Genomic DNA, 6,230 nt, shown 5'->3' on the forward strand with positions numbered 1-6,230 from the left:
TTTGTTTATTTTATTTATTTATGTATTTTATTTGCTAACGGTCAAGTTTACTATTGTTTCTAATCCTTAATTGTGAATTGTTTAATTGCATTTGTCAAAAAATTCTTGAAATTTTTTTTCCAAATGACAATAAGTTATTCATCAAAGTTCAAGTTTCACATACCACAAGCAGGCCAGCCTATAGTAATAATAAGCCTAATGATGTGAAATGAAATAGAACTATTTCATTACCCATAGAAGCAATGTTAGAATACTTTTACTATATTATTTGAATGTAAATGTTATTTATAGCTTAAAATCTTACATAATGGATCTAAATTGCATGGTTTTTAATTAGAAATATTTGTTCAGCTTACACGTATAGTACATTTAATTTTGAAATTCAGTTGCATAATGTGCTCCAAAAATTGATAAATCTTGGTTGTAATTTTATATGACTATTCCTTTGAAAAACTCTTTGCATAATTCTTAAGATTTTGTTTGGTACGAAACCTGATGCAGAAAATAAGGTAAAATTGAAATCTGAGGGAGTTTTTAAGTTCAAGTGCCAGGAATTTTTGCATATTCGTTTCCCGTGCATTCGAAAAGTGCCGCTTTTATTGTGATTATAGTATATAGGTTTGTTTAAAAACTGGTTGTTATCCGTAATTATCATTATTAATTATTTTTACCTTCCTTGTTAAAAAAAAGTTCATTTTAGGGATCATCACGAACTAATATTTTTAAATTAAGGATAAAGCGAAACGAATTACTATTGAAGAAATGTAAAAGTTTTTTCTAAGAATTACTTTTCTCCTCCTGTTAGTTTCCTCTGCCATTCGAGCAGGTTTTTTTCTTTAATCTGTTATTTTCCTTAGAATTCGTGATGGATCTTGACAAAGCAATTAAATTTTAAATTGTGTAAAAAAATTGTAGCCACATTTTTGACAAATATTTTGAAAATATATTTCAAAACTCTATCAAATAAACAGGGTTCTAAAACATCTGGTAACGCAAAATAGTTGTGCGAAATAATTTTAAAAAGTCATATCCTCAACGTGACAAGTATATCTTATCAGTTTTATCCAGTAAATTTCTAGCCTCTTAATGATATAATGATCTCCAATAGATTTTCGACGTCAAGCATCATTGGCAGAGGCTAGGGGGAGAGTGAGTGATTACTATGATCAATCTACCTGGTCGATTCTCATTAAATGCGTGATTCACACACACTTCTCAGGGGTCTGTCCAGGCCGAATTTACTACCGTTTAGCGGTACCTTCACAAATTCAACTTTAGGAAAAACGGTAGGAAAACTTTTTTCCAGGAAAATTTTTTCTTAAAATTTCATTTTTGTATCCCTTAAGAAACGATAAATCCATATTTTTGTGTTGATTTTTTAATATAATTTTTAATTTTTCACAAATTACGTCTAAATTTTCACAAAATAGGTACCTGTCAGAAAAACCTAGACAGACCCCTGCTTCTGATCACCGTTGATTTGATTTGTTCATTTACATCGCACTAGAACTGCGCAATGGGCTATTGGCGATGGTCTGGGAAACATCCCTGAGGATGATCCGAAGACATGCCATCACAATTTTGATCCTCCACAGAGGGGGTGGCACCCCTGCTTCGGTAGCCCGACGACCTGCATGCGAAGTCGAGCACTTTACGATAGAACAGTTTAACGAGGACCAATACCGCATATCCTCGGTCCCTACGCAAACTGATCCAAGTGGTCACCCACCCGCACACTGACCGCAGCCAGTGATGCTTGACTTCGGTGATCTGCTGGGAACCGTGTCTTAACGATCAGTCCACTGCGGGACCACGGGTCTGGTTCATTTCGTCGACAGGGTCGTTTCGTTGATAGTGTCTTGCGTAATTCTGAAACTATTTTGGAGATTTAATCTAAATATTTTTATTATTAATTAGAAAAATGCTTTTATTTACTTTTTATACTAAAGTAAAATTCTTTATTGCTGTGTATTGTTCCAATTGCACTAAAAGAAGTTCGTTTTTAAAATTAAATTATAGGTAGTTGAGAAGCGTTTAATCAAGAATGGTTAATGTATCAAAATCTACTTTTCTATATCTAAATCGATACTTATTTTTAGGATAGGTAAGGATTGTCTTCAGAACATTACCAAGCATGATATCCGGACCGTGGTCAACAGTTATTATAGTGTGACGTTAGCAATCAAATTATTTTTAATATCAAATTAATAAAATAAGATTTCTTAGAATTAAAAGATATGGAATAAAAAAATATATTACAATGAAAATTTAGACACTATTTCAAGGAGGGAAAAGCTAAATTTATTGCTGTAAAAATTTTCAACATTTTTACATACACTTTAACAAAAACTTAGACTTTAGTCAAATTCTCGCAGAAATGAAAATGATCATAGACCTAATAATTATATCTGCATAAGTAAAAAAAAAAAAATTTCTGGTTTTTTTTTATGGTGGAAGAGTAATTTCTTAATGTTCGCTTTAATTGCAATTTCAAACTTTTTATTCAGCATCTTTAACATAAGGACAGGAATATGCTTATTCGAACAATCGAACTTAGTCTTATTTCGTTACCATTTTTTTTCTATGGATAGCGAATTTAATAATAGTATTAATTATTAAATTCTAATATAATATTATTAAATTATACTATTATTATAATTAAATAATAATAGTATAATTTAATAAGTAGTAAATAAATAATAGTAAATAAATGATGAATTAATTCATATTTATTTGCAGGATTTAAATTAGACACATTTTGTTTAAAAGAAAATGAACAAAAAATCAAACCTGGAATTTAAATGTAAGAGAACTCTTACTCTCCAAAAAAGAAACGAAAAATCTTGCCAATTTTTGACTAGTTTAATTGCTCAAGTTTTTAACTGATTTTCTGTACAGGATGAAAACATAGTTTTCAAACTCTTTCTGATCACTATGAGCAGACCTTATCGCCAATCAAAATTTTGATTATTTTCGGCCTGAACAATCCAGGAGACTCAAAACAAAAATGTAGAAAAAATTAAAATAAAAAATGTTTATATATTTAAAATATCAAGTTTGTTCAGTTGACTAAAAATGAGAAAAAAAATTATAAAAATTTTCACGCCTCGCAAAAACCACAAGGGCAAAATTTCACAATAAACTTCTATCAACATTCAAAATTCCACTTTTTTCGTTTTGGTGACAAAAATTAACATTTCTTTTTCAGTGCACTTATCTAACATGATGTTTAAAAACATTTCTATTTCCGATTACACTTTTTTAAGGACTTTTCTTAGAGCTCGCCTTTAAAATATATACTCTTATTGCAAATTTTATTAATTTAAATAAATTTTTATTCTCTGGCAAATCGAAAAGGTCCCGTAGTGGACTGATCGTTAAGACACTTCGCGTGCAGGTCTTCGGGCTACCGAAGCGGGGGTGCCATCCCCTCTGCAGAGGATCGAAATTGTGATGGCATGTCTGATTCGAATTCTACAATAATTCGACAAATTGTAATAATAAAAAGGATTTTATTTCATTGTGGTTCAGTGGTTAAATCCAAACTGAAACTTAAGAAGAGAAGAAAAAATAATAAGAAAATTGTTTGCGCTCAGCGCCATCTGTTATCATAAATCCTCAACACTCCCCACTTGAACTCCTCCGAGTTCACTAAAATTTTAACATAAAAATTAGACAAAAATAACATAAACATATTTAAAAAAAATAACATTTAAATGCAAATAAATTTGAAATGAGATGCAAATATTCACTTGAAAGAAAATAAAAACATAAACTATAAAAGTTTTTCATTGTTCATTTCAGTCATTGAGTTCTAAAGGATAAATAAGTTGTACTGGGCGTTTATATTCGCCGTTGGATTTGCGAATAAGGCAAGATCTTACAAGTCCATCACGCCCTTGAAATACTTTTGTTATAATACCTATGTCCCATAATAGTTTTGATTTTGTGGTGCCCTCCATCAAAACCACATCTCCCACTTTCAAACATTTTGTTANAACATTATTTCCCAATATGTTTTCCAAGTTGGATTTTCATTTTATTTTTCCCCTCATGCATTTTTTTCCCAAGATTTTTATAATACTATAAAGTTCAGCCCGTTGCTCACTTCGCTCGCCAACCTTCGTAATAGCCACTCATACAACTTAGTTTGTTTTTTTCCTATATCGATCTTTCTTTTAAAGAGAAAATATATAAATATTGAAATTTCATGTAAGAAAATTTTATTAATATGTCAATAGTAACAAAATTAACGATTACTTGCATATGAAAAAAAATCAACTGAGTTTGAAAAAAATGTATAAATTTTGATAAAACAAGTAATTTTACTTGCTAACTATCTATCTTGCTAACTTTTTTGACAAGATTTTAAACTGTATTAATGCGTATTACATCGTTGTGGGGAATATCATATAAGTATAATTTTCTTTTTACCGACAGAGAATTTTTGCAGCTGAAATGGCCTGTTAACAAACGACCTTGTCATTGAAATTACCTATCGACCACGTGGTTTCATTATCTCACAGATTCATTATATACTGTCTTTTTTTTCCTTGCTAAATTTCACCCCTACATCAAGAATCATTCACAATGGTTATTGCAATTGCATACTATAATAATGTAGAGTAAAAATTAATCTTAGAAATAAATGTGTTAAATATTGCTAGAAACAAATTGTGTAATATGCAACTTAAATGTGTGAAATACAATTAATGTTTCATTTTTACAATATACATATTTCGAATAGGCAATTTTCAAATAAAGTGCTTCTTTTTGGGCAACTTCAACATACTATTAAGATTTTGCATCAGGCTAGGTTTAAAATTTTTTATCACAAATATACTAAATTACAAAGAAGTGCAAGGGGCATAACGTCTAATGGAAAAAATCATAAAATTAGTTTCCAAATTACGCATGACTTTGCCTACGAAATAACCTTTTCTACATATTGCCGACAAAATGACCCTTGTAGACAAAATGACCTTGTCGACGAAATGACCCTGTCAACGAAATGGTGAAGAAGTCGATGTCGATGAAGTGGCCCGTCGACGAAGTGATTATCGATGAAATGAATGAGACCCATTTTTTATTATAAAAATCATAACACTTATCTGCTTTATAAATCCGGAGACTTCCAAAATAAAAGGTTCTTCTTTTTAAAATTTTATTTTCAAATAATATATACATAAATTATCCCTTCATTACTTTAAGATGCCGTACCACACAATAAAATTTTATAATCGTTGGATCTCGATATGAATTTCAATATGTAGCTTAAAAACAGAATAGCAAAATTATTCATTCAAAATTAAAAAATACCAAGAAAATGATAAAAAAATTATTAATTTTCAACGCAAATTATACTGTTTCAATCAATTCGGATGATTATTTATTGGTGTTTTCCGAAATATATTGATAACAGAAATATATACTATTTTATGAAGAAGAAAAATATTCGATAACCATTATAGTTTTGCGCGATCTGAAATCACGTTAATTCAGTAGAATGAAGTAAGCAATGTTGACTTCAATTTAATTTATAATGAATTGAAGACAAAAGGATAAAATGCATTTTATACCGTCATACACACATCTGTAAAAGTATGCGATTACGAAATCAGAAGTTATCGTTTGCAAGTTTGTTGTTAATAGAAAGGTTGTAGTTCTGTTGTAGTTAATTTACGTCGCACTAGAGCTGCACAATGGGCTATTGGCGACGGTCTGGGAAACATCCCTGAGGATGATCCGAAGGCATGCCATCACAATTTTGATCCTCTGCAGAGGGGATGGCACCCCCGTTTCGGTCGCCCAACGACCTGAACGCGAAGTCGAGCACTTTACGGTAGCACAGTTTAACGAGGACCATTACCGCACACCCTCGGTCCTTACACAGACTGAACCAAGTGGGTCACCCACCCGCACACTGACCGCAGCCAGTGATGTTTGACTTCGGTGATCTGCTGGGAATCGTGTCTTAACGATCAGTCCACTGCGTTACTGTTAATAGAGAGGAAAAAATTATTGAGAAATTGTTTTCAAATGTTGGGCGTGTTCTGTTTATAATGATTTACCACTGTTCTGAGTCATTTTTTCAAGTTCTTCTGCCTTTACCTTAGGGATATTTTGCTTCTTATTTGCTGCTTAAAAAAGGCATCCTACTCTACCAATGATTTTAACAGAACTAAATGAAAACTTACTAAATAGTAGCCTGAAAATATCCTCCCCGCTAG

The sequence above is a fragment of the Parasteatoda tepidariorum genome, chromosome 7 (assembly GCF_043381705.1).
Source record: "Parasteatoda tepidariorum isolate YZ-2023 chromosome 7, CAS_Ptep_4.0, whole genome shotgun sequence".
Classification (NCBI taxonomy): domain Eukaryota; kingdom Metazoa; phylum Arthropoda; class Arachnida; order Araneae; family Theridiidae; genus Parasteatoda; species Parasteatoda tepidariorum.